The following is a 17,036-nucleotide window of genomic DNA, read 5'->3' on the forward strand; positions in this document are numbered from 1 at the left end:
ACAATCTTGAAAGAGGGCATTTATAAATATACATTTTCAATTATAGGTATATCTACATAAAAATTAGAAAAGCAATAAAAATAGGGGAAACACTTGTAATATGATGAAGTTATCAGTCCATAGCTTTTCAGAGCAATAGCTAAACTGGCAAAATAAAAACATATACAATAGTACTATGAAAATAAGAACTTTATACTGCTTCTTATAGATATATCTACATGTACAATGTATGGAGGGATATATATCAATGATTATCTCTGAATAAAAGATTACAAGTAATTGTAAATTCATTTTCTCTATGTACATATGTCAACTTACCTGTACAGACTGCTATAAAAAACTGATTTATACCATCTCTTTTCAAGAAAATGTTAATTTCTCTAATGTAACTTTGGGGTATTTAATGTCTACTTTCTTATCATGGGTTCACCTTCTAACTCTTCACAATGACTAATATCTCCTACTTTTTTGAACAGTTCCTCTTCCCAGCTTCCATTCAACTGACACTCTTGCTTCATTATTTAGTGACAATTTCGAATACTCCCTCATCATCTACCACAAATTCAATCAACCCATTAACAGTCCATTCTCTCTGCTCTTATCCAAAACCAAATCCTTCACTTATGCTCTGTACCCACATTTTTTGAGTAAGAAATTTGTCCTTGCAATTATATGTCCTCTATACTGCATAAAGTTCTCTTACAAGGTGAATCTCATAAGCACAAGTGTTTATGAGCAAAATACGGCATCTTAAGAATATAAGGAAAACCCCCCAATATTCTGATTGTTGATCAGCTACTTATTTTCTCAGCTCCATTAACTTATTGGAATAATAATCTCATAGCCACCCCATTTCCCCTTTGCAATCTCTTCTCAGACTACTCTGGACTTCTGTCTGCATGACAAGGGCACAAACTGCCCTTGAAGGGCTCCCCAAGAGCTCCCATGTTGCCCAAAACAATGGCCACATTGTCCTCACTCAATTTCATAGAAGTACTTACCATAATTGGCTGTTCTCTTCACCACTGATCCTCCTCAGTCGTTTTCTGAGCATCCTCCTCTGCTTACCCTGTTTATGTAGAAATAGAGGATGTTTTCAGGCCTTATACTTTCTCTATATATTCTCCCTAGGTGAATTCCTCTGTCATCTGTGTTCTAAGGCACCTCAAACTTATTTGAGTTAAGGTCATATATTCAACTGCCCATTTAACCTGTTCACCTAGATCCCTTACAGGCAACATGGAATTAACAAAACCCATCATCTCCACTTCATTTCCTGTATCCTTTGTCCTTGCCCCACCCAAATAAAACAAGATAATAAAAATTACCTGATTCCTCCATCAGTCTTCATTTTAATAATTGATACCAAATTCTGTTTTGTTTTTTTTTTTTAAAGATTTATCTTTATTTATTTATGCAAGCACTGGGTACAGTCAGAAGCGCGGGAGGGTGAGAGAATTCACCAGAGCCAGAGCGGGGAGCAGAGCAGGCAGAAGGACCGAAGGACACTGCTGAGGGGAGCAGCGGGCGGCAGGAGAGGTCTGCGCGCCATGTGGGACCCTCCTCCGGTGGCCGGGGAGCAGCCGGGTATCGAATCGGCGCTGCAGAGGCTACAGGCAACTTCGCAACCCAGCGCTCAACCGCTGTGCCACTGGGGAGGCCCAAATTCTGTTTTTTAGATCAGAAACTTAGAACTCAATCTTTATACTTTCCTTCCCTCGTATGTCATTAACCAGTCTCTTGTTAATGGATTAGATACACTCCATTATTTATTCACTTTTCTCTAATTCTACCAACCTATTTAAAAGCCACTATTCTCTCTTACCTGGCCATCCAAAATAACTATTTTGCTGGTTATTTCCCCCCTTTCTTTCTTTCTTTCTTTCTTTTTACAATAGCTGGGGTACAGGCCAGAGGCATGGGAGGGTGAGAGGATTCACCAGAGACAGAGCGGGGAGCAGAACAGGCAGACAGACTGAAAGCAATGCTGAGGGGAGAGGGGAGCAACCTGCCAGGCCATGTGGGAATCTCCCTGGCTGGCCGGGAATCGAACCCACGATGTAGAGGCTGCAGACAGCTTCACAGCGCTGCGCTCAACCTGCTGCGACACCGAGGAGGCATCCCCCTTTCTTTAAATACTTGCTTTATAGTAGACTGTCAACATATTAGCCAAGAGTCATATTTTTAAAATATAAATCCTTCTATGACATCCCCCTAATTCAGCGCTTCCAGTGGCTTCGCATCACACTCAAGATTCCAATTCTTGACCCTTGTCTTCCAAGTCCTGTATATTCCAGGTCCTTTTCCTGCCTGTCCTCAGTCCCTCCCACAACAGCACATACAGAATGTGCATTCCTGGGCCTCCCCGATAGTGCAGCCGGTTAAGCTCAGCGCTGTGAAGCTGTCCATTGCCTCTACAGAGCGGGTTCGATTCCCTGCCGGCCAGGGAGCTACCCACATGGCACGGCAGACCTCTTCTGTGTCGCCCACTGCTCCCCTCAGCAGTGTTTTTGGATCGTCTGCCTGTTTTGCTCCTAGCTATGTCTCTGGTGAATTCTTTCACCTGCGCTTCTGGCCTGTACCCCAGTTCTTGTATAAACAAATTAATCTTAAAAAAAAAAAGCATGTGGATTCCCAAAGACTTGTCTACACAAATGTTCCAATTCTAGGGTCAGCATGAACATGAGCTGAATTAGGTCCTTGAAAACTATTTAATTCATGTCTTTCGAATAAAATGACAAATTACTGTAAACCATTTATCATCTAAGATAAAGTACTATGAAAAAAATATTCAACCTCTTCTACACAAATGCTTGATTTAGCACTGTTGAAATAATTTCAGCATTCAGCTAAGTGAGGCTGTTAATGAGTATTTGGCCCTATTTTTATGCCCAAGTTTTATTTTTAGACATTTATTTTCTTCCCCAAAGCAGCAAAAATCTTCCACCTTGGATTAAACTGAAGTTACCCAAGTTGCAATCAGCATCCTTACAATAGGGCTCAAATGTTAGAAGCATCTTGTTCTGGTACATTTTGGCTGAATTCCAGATGTGGGGGAAAAAGGCAAAGAGAAGCAGCCTCTGTAATGGAACATGGCAAAAAGAAACGAGATGCTAAGATGAGTCAGATAGGAGAAAAGATTGAAGTCATTCTATAGTCATAAAGGGAAGAACAGAACAGCTACCCTGTGCCCATCTTAATAGCTACAGACCAAATTGACTACAGCCATCAGCGCTAATTGTGACAATGATGACAAACAGGTTAGATTCTCTAGCCTGCACATCAGTAACACTGGGAACTAGTCCTGGCCTCATAACTGCTGGCCTAGATATGACCAGAGCACGTAGCAAGTCAATTCTCTGAAAAACAAGACTGTTTCACATCACTCACATTATGAGAGTTGACGTTATGAATTCCTTGAGGAAAAGCAACTTCCAGGGAGCTATATTTTCCTCTGCATTGCTTTTAAATTCAGAGTCTCTCCACAGTGCTCATGGCACTCAGCCAATTTGTGAAAGAAGTCATAACAAAAGGAAAACACTTTGTAGCCTCCTAGGGATTTCTCCTTAGCATCCACTTAGATTTTAATAGGATTGACTTTTTTAGGTAGAAAAAAAGAACAAAAGAAGTATTTTAGGATTACTCTCTCTTTACTCAAAAAGTCCCCCCTGATGTTTTATAGTGAAATTCCACCCCTTGAGGATTCCTGTATTGGTTGAAACTTTGAATCTCTAGGGGTACTTCATGCTCTGTTTCTTTTTTTGACGGGGTAGAGTTCTTAGTGTTTTTGTTTTGTTTGGGGGGAAACCAGGATAATATGTGATAATTTATTTTGGGAAAGTACAGAAGTGCAGTTGTAGGGCAAGAAGAGTGAAGGAAAAGGGAAAATGAAACAAAACAGAAAGTAAAGTAAAGCAGATACTTGGGGGTGGTTGTCCTGCCACAGCTTTACAACAGGAACCCCTGCCACCTGCCCAGTCACAGGGACAATCTCCAGGGTCTTCTATAGATCCAGCACCTCAAACAATTCATTAGAAGAAGAGTGCAAAAGGAATTTCTCTAGGGTGGGAACCACCATGTTCTTCCTGGCTGTGCACCTGGCCCCTCGGGACAGTCACTTAGGATGCCAGATGTTCGGCCTCACTGTGTGGCAAGTTAAGTCTAGAAATAAAGGACAGGAAGCCACAGCCTCTGAAGTCTCCTCAGCTCTTACCTGGTTTCTGGCTATTGCAGTTCCCTCTGAGGTGGATACAATGGCCTCCCCAGGGGAAGTGGGGTCAGCTGCTGACATTTGGAAATGAGGCAATGGCACGGGAATGGGGGCCTCCTTTGCTCAACCAGTTGAGTCCAAGATGTAGGAAGGCCAAGAAAATCTAGGGAGGTTCATAAACTGGGTCCAATAAAAGTAGCTATTTAAAAAATGCTATACATTCTATCATATTTAATATATTAGCAGACCCACATCCCTTGTGATTGCTTTTATCAGTTCAGTTTTCATGCATGCATGGCTTAGCTACTGCTCCCTGCACACACACACCTGCAACTTTCCTGAGAGGGTTATACTCAGGCGATGGAAACCATGGTTCTGGGACTTATATTTCTTCCATACTCCCCAGCCCCAGTGGGGCTTCCAGACACAGACATCTGTGGTCCAGAACTCCCCTGAGAATGAGGTGGAAAATTCACTACCATGTCCTAGCTTAACTTCTTTCTCTGTCCCATCCTGCTTCCTACACTTCCTTACAGCTTTCTTCTGAAATCACTCCCTTATTAGTTGTCCATAAACACCCATCTCAGGTGAAGTTGGTCTCCCGGAAACAGATCCTGACACAAGCACTTGTACTGGAAGCTACACTATATGGGAGAATCCAAGGTACCTCTGTGCCCCCAAGGGCAATTTTCCACTTCAGGCTCCTATAAAAAAAATGTTTCTTTTTGTCAAACAGGCAGATCAGATAACCCTCCTCAATAGCCTCTATACAAGAAATAATATAACTGGGTTGAATTTTTTTTTTTAAGCAAGAATGGTGTTAAGCCAGCTCCCCCTATATCCCTCCTCTCCCCGGCCCCCCAAAAAATGCCAGGGTTAATGGGAAGACAGCAGGCATTGTGTGGAGTACACAAGGTAGTAGGCAATTGAACCAGATTCCATTAAGTGAAGTGGGTTTTGAACATGTACAGATGTAAGGCCAAGGATTTCTTGAAAATAGCCCAACTCTCCCTCTATAAAACACATTGATAGATGACCATGGCATGCAAATGCCTCTGGGAAGCCAGTCTGCAGTTTCTCTACACTTCTACTCCCATCAGTTTTGTGTTATCATCATTAAATAATTTAACTAAATGTTATGTTCATTGATTAAATGGCAGGACAAGACAAAGTTGGTGTTTCTCCAGCAACTAAGTTGAGTAAGATGAATGTTTAGGGAAGGCTAAATAAAAGCAATTCATGAAGGAGGGAAGAAAATTCTATTGGATTAGGTACAGCAGAAATAGTAGTAGTAGATTGAAAGCAAATTGTAAAGGTCTAGAGAGAGTTGGACTCTTTTATAACAATCTGAATGCAAAGTTCTCTGGCCACTTTCAATAAACAAAACCCAGAAATACTGGATGATGCATTATTTAGTTTGTGCAAGAAAGGTAATAAAAAAATCAAATAGTGGCCCAAACTCAGAACAAGGCCTTGAGCCCCTTCATTCAAAAAGCTAGCAGATGGACAGAATTTTATATATGTAAAGTTTTAAAACATTAAATATACATTTGGATATATATTATGTATATTCATATATATAACTATTTTTTTAAACTACTGATTTTGCCAGATGTAAGGATTTTGACTAAAGTAATGAAAGCTCTTAAATAATAATGTGAATTATTGTCACAGATAATGTGAAACAAAGTTTCTTTAACAGGAGCAGTAGTACCTGAACATTAACAAAATTGAGCTAAATTGTGATAGAAGGCTTCCTTCCTAATATTGACTTAAGTTTATCAATTAATTCAGATATCAGAATCTCATACTCTTATAGTCATGGTTGTTATATTTATTTAAATGTGTCTATTATATGGTGATATGTTAAATATTTCTCATTCCCCAGCATGAGATTAATCATCCTGACTCAATTCCTGTATCATCTTTTCGAATCCAGAAGCAAAGAACTCCTTCTCCCTACCCAGGTGTGGGGCTGAGTGACCTGTCATGGAAAATCAAAATCAAGGATCTGGTGTGAAGAATACATAAAGCCCTTTACAAGGCTTAGTTCTAGCAGCATAGCCTGCTTACAGATTTTATTAAGTGATGCTTTAAAATAGTCTTCATTCTGGCAAGTGCTTATGCCTATGTATGCCCAAATTAGTAGTTTCCAGTAGTTGAATTTAAAGTAGTATTTAACTGACTCTGGTGCACAAGAAAAGAAAGCTGCTAGCCTTGGGCTATATACAAAGCTTAGCTGCCTTTTCCAAAGTACAATGTTACCAGGTTGGCTTTGTACCACTGAGTTTTCTGTATAGCTAAGAGTCAATTCTGCCAAGTAACTTGTGTTTGTAAAGGTCTAATGCTGCAGCCCTATCTTCTACTCACAATCCATTCCTAAATTAGAATCAGAAAATGTTAAAGTTCTATGAAGCAAGAGAAAATGAAATAATTCAAAATTATCCTGACCTCTTAGGTCGGTTTTTGTTTGGTATCTCATCTTGTTATCTATCAAGCTTAACATCTTTTCTGCCATAAAAGTCATAATTTGAGTATCATCTACATATTACAAACTATATGGGGATGAGTCAGACAGTGCCCAATCTCAAAAAGCTAAGTCTCGTACCAAAAGACAGATGAAATATAAACAAATAAATCAATATATAGAGATATAGGCAGCAATAAAGACTCCAATCAGGCAATATAGAAGGATAGAGGAAAAAAACACACATGGAAGCAGAGAATTAAGGAAAACATCAGTTTTGAAAGACAAGGACAAGCTGGCTTATAAGGAAGAACAGAGGAAAGGGAAGGAGAAAAGATATTTTGGGCAGAAAATATACCAAAGATACAGTTGCAAGAAGAATATAACCACTAAGCAGAACTTGTGCAAGAGAAATACTGGAAATGACATGATAATATACATAGAATACACTAAGGAGTTCACTAAAAAATCTATTACAAAATAAATCAGCATAGTAAACTAGCAGGTTACAAAATTAATTTATAAAAGTCAGCTGCCTTCCTATATGCAAATGAGATTGAGGAAGAAATCAAGAAAAAGATCCCATTTACAATCTCAACAAAAGGAATGAAACACCTAGGAATAAACCTTTTACAAAGAAGGTGAAAGGCTATGCAATGAAAAGTATATGTTGTTAAAAGAAATAGAGGGAGACACAAAGAAATGGAAAGATATTTCCCTGCTCATGGATTGGAAGAATTAACATGTTAAATTGGTCATGTTACCCAAAGCAATATATATTGGGTTGTCGGGAAACGTCATGACACATTTTTGCGACAAAAAACCTGAGAAAATACATCAGGACATCAACAACCCAGTAGATTCCATGCAATCTCTATCAAAGTTTCAATGGCACTCTTCAAATAAAGAGAAACATTGCTGAAATTCATATGAAACTACAAATAACCCTGGATAGCCAAAGAAATCCAGATGAAAAAGACTTCAAACTATACTCTGGTATACTCCAAGATTTCAAACTATACTATAAAGCTATAGTAATCCAAACAGTATGCTATTAGAATTTAAAAAAAAAAAAAAAACACAGACTAATGGAATAGGTCTGAGAACCCAGCAATAAATCCACACTTACATGGAGAGTTAATCTACGTCAAAGAAGGCAATGTTGTTGAGAAAACTGGACAGCCACATGTAAAAGAAAAAATGAAACTAGACTACTATCCTGCACCAGATACAAAAATTAACTCAAAATGGATAAAAACTTGGAGGTAATACCTTAAAAGCCATAAAATTCATAGACGAAAACAGGGAAAACACTTCATGACATTGGCATCAGTGAAGTCTTTGTGGATACACCTCCAATGGCAAGAGAAACAAAAAAGAATATAAACAAATGGCAGTACAACAAACTAAAAAGCTCATGCACAGCAAAACAGTCTATCATTAAAACAAAAAGACACCGGACTGAATGGGAGAAAATATTTGCACACCACACATTGGAAAAGGTGCTGTTTTCCACGATATACAAAGAACTCATACAACTCAACAAAAAAGCCAATCAAAAAATGGGTAGAAGAGCTAAATAGGCATTTCTCTAAAGAAGAAATATTAGATGGCAAACAGTACATGAAAAAAGATGCTCATCATCACTGATCAGGGAAATGCAAATAGATACCATAATGAGATACCACCTTACATGTGTAAGCATTCTTAAATGTGTAGCAGAGAGTAGACAATTGATCTACATACACACACATGTAAATACATATACACACATGCATAATGTTGTTCTGACAAATATACTTGAAAACAGTTACTCATGGCAATGGTTATGGTATGCATTAACATACAACTTTATGGAAAATAATTTAACAATATCAAATACTTTTAAACTGCAAGACATTTTATATTGTTTAAGATGAATTTAGTGACAAACAACAAATGCAGTACTTAAAGCAGTAAGGGAATTAACTAGAAGGACACTGAGATAAACTCCAGAACTAGAGGAACAACCACCAAAGCTGGAAAAGAACAGAGGCCCAGAAAAATCCAGGAAAGGCAACTCTAGACACCTCTTGGGTTCTGTCATTGGTGACTCAGTTCTAATCAACTTCCACCTCACTATTCACTGTTCTACTTTCCATATTTCTCACCAGACCAAATTTTGGTTACATACCTTTACCCTTAGGAAAGCCAGCCATGGTCCGGAGAGAGAGTGAACAACAGGACATAAGCTCACTGGTATATTTCTACATGTACCTGTGGCTGGCATCTCTCTCTCTCTCTCTCTCTCTCTCTCTCTCTCTCTCTCTCTCTCTCTCTCTCCCCCTCTCTCATATAGCAGATGCCTTTATCAAGATCTATGAACAACAACCAGTTCCTTAACTCCTTCAGAGTAGGATGGGATCCAAAGTTACTCTCAGCTGCTGCATTGAGAGTAACTATATTTCACAAGGCCACTGTTCATCGATATAAGTGCTTCTGCAACTGTGGTAAAGGAACAGTAGATTTTTGTTTCTAATCTGTCACAAATTCATCAGAAAAAGATGCGATAAAAATGAATTTCCAGAAAAAATAAAATTAAAAACACAACATGCAAGCCTTAATTTTTGTTATTATTACATGTAATAGGCATAGAAACTTTGCTAAAAACTAGACAGTAATTTTAAATACTTGTTCTCTATTTCTATATGTTTTACACCACGAACCAGGAATAAATAGCTCATGGACAGGCACCAACTTGCAAACCTCCCACTTTTAGTAACTTTGCTTTAGATGAAATCCATCCTCCCTCAAATTCTGCTTCAATCTATTACCCAAAAGGCACACTTTTCCACCATCAATAAACTACATAGGTATGGGCAGAATCTAAAAGAAGACATTTTGCTCTAAGTCATGACACAGCAAAGGAGGAAACAGGCTATAGTCTTTCTCTCTGCACTTTCCCGTAAGCCAGAACTGGTATTTATGTCTTTCCTTTTCTATTACCCATTCTGTGATCTTCTACCTTCTGTTAGTCCCTCAGCTATTTCCTCAGCAGGAAAACTGATTTTTGAGCTATTTCAGTTACAAGTGGTCTTGTCCGTAAAGGAGAAACAGTGTCCTCTTAATTTTTCCCACTGGGAACATCAAAAAAAGAAAGGAATCCACTAAATTCCTATCATATTTCTTCTAGTGGTACAGCAGAAATCACAAGTCCCCTTAACAGACATAGCCCAGGATAGACATTCCTAATATATACTCAGAGGAAAAAAATGCATTAATTTAGCAAACTTAATCGACCTTATTAATAAAATTTAGCCAACTTAACACCCCAATAAATACAGTACCTGTTTTTGTGCCATTTGTCCCCTGGCATGAAGAACCCAAATAACCAGTTTTAGTTCCAATTCAGAAGAACCACACTATATCTATTATGAAAGCATTCACTCTTTGGGCACTAAAAGGGAGAATGAATGTCATTATAAAAGGGGTATTGAGTAAAAATTACCCTGCTTGCTCAATGGGCTGCGTAATGGTCTCATGATCTGGATCAGTCCTGAATATTCAATTCTCATATCCCTTTCCTCAATCCGCCAGTAATTCTTTTTCCATATCTTTAATCAGCATAACCAAAAAGTGGTACAGAATCTGACTTAAAGCCTTGTGTTCTTCCGGGCATAATGACACATGTGCTACTCAAATACCATCTAATTGGAGGTCTTTTCTACTCTCTTGTCCTTTAGAATTCCCCCTCAGTGGGCCTCCCCGGTGGCGCAGCGGTTGAGCGCTGGGTTGTGAAGCTGCCCGCGGCCTCTGCGGCGCCAGTTCGATCCCCGGCTGCTCCCCAGCCACTGGAGGAGGGTCCCACAAGGCGCTCAGACCTCTCCTGCCACCCGCTGCTCCCCTCAGCAGTGTACTTCGGTCCTTCTGCCTGTTCTGCTCCCTGCTCTGGCTCTGGTGAATTCTCTCACCCTCCCGCGCTTCTGACTGTACCCAGTGCATGTATAAACAAAAAAACAAACAAACAAATAAATAAATAAATAAAACATGCCTCTATAAAAAAAAAAAAGACTTTAAAAAGAATTCCCCCTCAGTAATTCTTAGCTGCAGAGTCTACTTACAGGTAGTGGTAGTTATTATCCGGCAAAACCATTCTTGTTAATCAATGGTTTGAAAAAGGGACCTACTCTGTGGCCATAAGCACAAGTTGAGGACAGAATAGCAGTGTGGTAGACTCATGTAAGCAATCTATTCATGAAATTTATTCTTTTTCTTTGAATCTTTATGGAATGCTGGAAGGCACACTCAACTTTGTTCCTATTTTGTTGTAGATATTGGATTCCTTATTATAGGATCTAAAACTCAGGTATCTTCTTCATAAACTCTGTGCTATCTGACTTACCTCCACACACAGTTTCTAAAGGGAATAATCTTTGCTATAGGGAACAAAGGCTTTCACAAAATCTAGGAGACTTTATTGCAATTCTTCTATTATGATTTTCCATAGGCATCATTTAGTATCCAGATATGCCCCACTCATTGCATTAAATTTGCTCCAATAAAGAAACAACAAATGGACAGCAACTAAAACAAGAATCACCATCTCAAGTGGGTTGCTAGAAGTGCATGCTATTTTCCTGAAAAGACTTTACCTATAGGTCAAGAGCTAATTAGAATAGAAGAGTCAAATGATAGTTATTTGCACACTCTGTACCTTCAGAACAGTTGATGAAAAGCAGTAACACATACTAGGATAATTTCAAAGCCTTGAAAAATCTATATGTGGATGTTCATGCCTTCCTCCTATCCAGTTCCTTTCAGCCACTGAATCGATAACAACAAGAATGGAGGTTTCTGGTTTTTGTGTCAAAAAAGTAAAAACAATAAAAAGCACTAAACACTGCCTCTTCATTTTAATTCCTGAATATTCCATGTTTAATTTGCTCCAAAAATTCTTTTGTGTTCATTTTCTGAGTCCTAATTATTGTTCTACCTTTGGGTCTCTAACCATACCTGCTTGGAGTGTGCAATCATTTGCCTTCAGCTTATATCTTACTAGCCCTGAGCTTAGGGATTCTACTTTTTTTTAAAGATTTATTTATTTTTATGCAAGGACTGGGGTACAGGCCAGATGTGTGGGAGGGTGAGAGGATTCACCTGAGACAGAGCGGGGAGCAGAACAGACAGGCTGAACAAAATACACTGCTGAGGGGAGCGGCGGGCGAGACAGAAGTCTGTGCCTCCATGTGGGTATCTCCATGGCTGGCAGGGATCGAACTGGCACTACAGAGGCTGCAGACAGCTTCACAGTGCTGCACTCCACTACCTGCGCCACCAGGGAGGCGCAGGAATTCCATTTTTAGTGCGTCTATTTCCTCTGCAGTCCCTGCCTACAGAAACAGTTAACAATATGCATTTTTAAAGGATCCTGCAGCCTGCCTCAAGTAATCTGTGTCTTATGGGAAAAAAGATTTTTCTGAATCCCAGTAGCTGATTTATACACATATCGAAACTAGTCTTTAGTTGTCACAGACTTGGAGAGATGAACAGCCCCCAGAATAATGGAGAAGAATTTCAATGTCACCTAGCGTGGGACAGCATTCAGCAATGGTTTGTGCTCACCAGGCCATCAGACTTGAAATGGAAGCTGACTGCCTAGGCTAACTCACTGAATATAGACTGCCTGGTGAGTACGATAGCAGTGATTTCAGCAGGTCTGAATTTCTGGAATGCCCTCTCACTGTACACTCTAAGTTATATATGTACTGAATATAAATTAATTTTGTTACTGAGAGAAATAAAAAGATATGAGATTGAGCTATGTAGGGTTTCCAGATAAAATACAAGATGTCCAGTCACGTTTGAATTAAAATAACTATAATATTTTAGTATATCCTACGCATTGTTTGGTATATACTTATGTGAAAGCAAATTGTTTATTGGTTATCTGGAATTAAATTTTAACTGGGAACCTTGTGCTCTTATCTGCTAACTCTAGCAGCTCTTAGGTAGGAACAGTTGGCATTAGCTTATTTTCATATCAAGGAAACATAGCTGCATTGGGTAAGAGTGTACAAAGCAATGACTAAGACTGTGGAGTGAGAGTGCCTGGGTTTAACTCACATCACCTCTGCTTAATGACTGTGTGACCTCCCACCAGGACCATGTACATAATTTTTGGGCCCAAGGTACCTTTTCAACCTCCGTTCTCTTTGTTTTGGCAACTGCTACCCAGATACCCAGAGCTTCACCCTGAGGAGATCTCCAGTTGCCTGAGGGTGAGAGGCTGATTCAGTTTGGCTACCACTTACCATAAATCTTTACATTTCTGTCCCAGAACTTAGAAGAGGGTTTCACTGCCTTTCATCCCAGTAAGAGACTGTAATTCCAAACACTAACTTTCTCTATGTGACTTTTGTAAGCAACAAACTAGGGTCTTCGTGTTTTTTTCTTGTTGTGTTGCAACAGAAGGAAACACAGAATAACAAGCAAAGCATGGATTTGGGGCAAGAATTCCAAGGGTGTTCACATGACTCAACTGTGGGCTGTGCAGCCAGCTTTCGGGAGGGCAGGGATGCAGTGCAGTGTATTGTCCAAACTGAGGTGCAGAAGCCTGAGGTCCCTGCATCAGCTCCCTCCCCAATATGACCCATCTTATCTGCCTGTTAGGTTTTCAAATCATTGGTGTGGGAGGGGACTCCACTTGAATCCATGTGCTCTATTTCCTAGATCAGAATCATTATGGGCAAGGCTTGAGAATTGTATCAGAGAAAATTAATGTGAAGTGAGCACACCCCAGTTTGAGCTACTGTAAGTTTTGCCCTAACAACCCTGCTAGGACTCTATAAGAAAATTATAGATTCCACAGGGCTTTTTGTTACTTTGAAGATTTAGAAGTAGTTTAAATGTGTAATAATAGGGGGAAGATGGAAATAAAATACAGTATGTAAATGTATGTTATTTATGAGGTGATTTTAGTGCTGGATTGATATTTAACATTATAGAAAGTTCTTGTGACATAATCTGAACCAGGATTTTAAATTGGTTTCTTTTCACAAAAGACTAGCAAGAAATACACTAAAAAAAATTAAAACTCTGATAGTGAAGGCAAAGATAAACAGCTGGGACTACATCAAATTAAAGAGCTTCTGCACAGCAAAAGAGACAATAATCAAAACGAAGAGACGCCCCACTGATTGGGAGAAAATTTTTGCACACAACACTAATGATAAAGAACTGATCACAAAAATCTACAAAGAGCTGATGAGACTCAACAAAAAAAAAAAGAAAATAATCCAGTGAAAAAATGGGCAGAAGAGCTAAAAAGAAACTTCTCCAAAGAGGAAATGCAAATGGCTAACAGGCATATGAAAAAATGTTCAACATCACTTGTTATCAGGGAAATGCAAATCAAAACTACAATGTGATACCATCTTACACCAGTGAGAATGGCACATATTAAAAAAACTAGCAACAACAAATACTGGCGAGGGTGTGGAGAAAAAGGAACTCTTCTGCACTGTTGGTGGGAGTGCAAACTGGTCCAACCACTATGGAAAGCTGTGTGGAGATTCCTCAACCTACTAAAGATAGAGCTTCCATATGATCCAGCAATTCCACTCCTAGGTATTTACCCAAAGGACACAGTCATTAATTCAAAAGGGCATCTGCACTCCTATGTTTATAGCAGCACTATTTATAATTGCTAAGCTATGGAAACAAACCAAATGACACAAAATAGATGAGTGGATCAAGAAGATGTGGTATATATACACCATGGAATATTACTCAGCAATCAAAAAAGATAAACTCATGCAATTTGCAGCAACATGGATGGAGCTGGAAGGGATCATGCTCAGTGAAATAAGTCAGAAAGAAAAAGAAAAATACTGGATGGTCTCACTCATAGCAGCAATTTAGAAAATCCATATAAAGGATCAGGAAAAAGACTAATTGTAATAAAGTAAAAATCAAAGTCAACAAGCAACTATAAACCAGAGACACACTACAGGGGGTGGAGGGGAGGAGAGGAGGGATTATTGTCAAAATAAGGGGGGTGCAATTGTATGGGGAATATAACCAAAATGAAGATGCATACATTGTGCAAAAATGAAAAATGATGTAAGAATTATATAAAATATATATTAAAAAAATTAAAACTCATTGGTATTACTGCTCAGAGTAATTTTGCCATTCATTTTGCTATAAGTTTGGAAATTCCTTTTTTTTTGTCTCAGGTACCATTTTATTTTTATTTTTTATTTAAATTTTATTTTTATATTCCCCATACAATTACAACCCCCTTATTTTAACCCCAAGCCCTCCTTTCCCCGCCCCTCACCCCCCATAGAGTGTCTCTGGTTCATAGATTTTTGTTGATTTTGATTTTCACTTTCTTATAGTTATTCATTTTCCTGGTCCCTTATTTAAGTTTTCTAGATTCCTGCTATGAGTGAGACCATCCGGTATTTTTCTTTTTCTTTCTGGCTTATGGAAATTCCTTTTTTAAGTTAAGACTTCTGAGAGAGAAACTAAACAAAGAAAGACAAACTAAAGAAAGACAAACTTTAAGGCCAATCCTTTCAAGCGGACCACAGATCTGAGTATCCAGGAGAGGAGAGGGTGGGAGAGAAGGAAAGGAGAAATGGGGCGGTGGGGGCAGGAGTGCACAATGGGCTATGGTGGAGGACTATGAGTGCTTTGGTGTTAGAAAAACTACAGACACTACGCCTGAGGGGAGAAATCCTATAGTGTGAAAAAACAAAAAAGGATGTAAAAAATAGTGCAACACTAAAAATTAAAAAAAAAACACATTTCTGATTGCTTATGAATCAAACTGCAAGTTACCTTTCAGAATGGATGTTCTTTGTTGAAGCAGCTACTTGAGAGGAACCAAGTTTCTGAAATACATCACCTTTATCCCCACAACATTTTCCTAACAGTCAGCATCTGTGGCCCACAGAAGTGCCCAGCATTTCATGGAGCCTCAGCCACTCCAACTGGTGTCGCTAGACACCACACCCCTCTACATCTTGCTTGTACCACTAATTAAGACCTTACCTAGTTTTCTGTGCTTAGTTTCAAAAGCATGGATGAGTTATAATATTTCCCATTGTTTTTTCTAAAGTAGATGGTGGAAAAGGAAGAAGGGAGAAAAGAACAGAAAATAGAAAAAAAATGGGCTATTCTAGTTCAAAAATGCTAGAGAGTAAAGGAAATATTGATGATCAAGATGCCATGTGCTCCTTGAGTAGGTCTGCAAGCAAAAAAATTGCTATCGGGTTTCTCAAACTGATGCATATATGAAAAACTGAGTTCTTGTCAAAGCCTCGTGATGCTGAAGCTGCTCATTTAAGGGCTAAATTTTAAGAAGCAACAATCTAATGGGCATGTTGAGACTACTAGGGAAAATTGACTATATATTAGATAATATACCTGTGTTTCATTTTTTTAGTGTAGGTGATAGAACTTCATTTGTAGCAGATATCTATTAAAGTGTTTAAGAGTAAAGTATCAGGGTGCTTTTAATTTGCTTTCAATGATTCAACAATAAAATCAATTCATAAGTGTATACATAAGAAAAAAATTGGGTAAAATATTAACAATTGATAAATCTTGGTAAAAGGCATATGTGTTCACTATTGTCACTTCAACTTTTTTTTTCCTGGTTGAGAAATAAAAAAAAAAATATGAAGTGATAGATGTGCACAGACCTAGGATTGAGTCAATACATATGGCGTGAGGCCTACCAGCCTATGTTTTAACAATTCCAGAGAGTTCCATTATTGGTCATACACAGACCACATTTTGAGAACAATGTTTAGATATAGTGGAGAACATTCTTTTCTTGCTGATTTACAACCTTGAAATGGCTAGAGTCCCCAGGTTTGAAATATTATAACTTTGAGAGCTATGTTTGGTTTGCCTCAGCAGCCTCTGCCATCCCCTCATCCTTCTAATAGCATCTTTCTTTCTTAGAAGATCTTCATCCCAGTACACAATATACAGAGAGATGGACAGAGAGAATACCTACCTATCCCTTACGTTTCACAGGCAGGCTTCTGTATTAGATTTCTATGATGCCTAACAAATTACCACAAATGCAATATCTGAAAACACACATTTCCTCTCACAAATTGTATAGGTCAAGCGCCCAGGCATATTTTCATTACATCAAGATTTTAACAGGTTGCAATCAAGTGTAAATCAGAGGCCTGGCATCCCCTTCTAGAGTTCACAGACATTTGTCAGAATCCAGTCCCTTTAGCTACAAACAGGCAACAAGAGACCATCTACCATTCCCCAGCAGATGGCCCTCTCTACAACTTGGCAGCATGCTTCCTCAAGGCCAACAGAGAGTGACCCCCTGTGTCAAGAGTC

At 38.8% G+C, this 17,036-nt stretch overlaps 1 protein-coding gene across 1 annotated transcript in view; it reads right to left on the reverse strand.

Annotated features, from left to right (window-relative positions):
- HHLA2 (HERV-H LTR-associating 2) overlaps nucleotides 1-17,036 on the reverse strand; it is a 103,325-nt gene that overhangs the window by 12,527 nt on the left and 73,762 nt on the right. The window contains exon 9 of the mRNA XM_054700624.1: nucleotides 1,002-1,069. The gene's annotated coding sequence lies outside the window, so the exon portion shown is untranslated. The remainder of the gene's footprint in view (nucleotides 1-1,001; nucleotides 1,070-17,036) is intronic.

This window comes from Talpa occidentalis, unplaced genomic scaffold (assembly GCF_014898055.3).
Source record: "Talpa occidentalis isolate TD23 unplaced genomic scaffold, MPIMG_talOcc4v2.1 talOcc4.4, whole genome shotgun sequence".
Taxonomy (NCBI): Eukaryota; Metazoa; Chordata; class Mammalia; order Eulipotyphla; family Talpidae; genus Talpa; species Talpa occidentalis.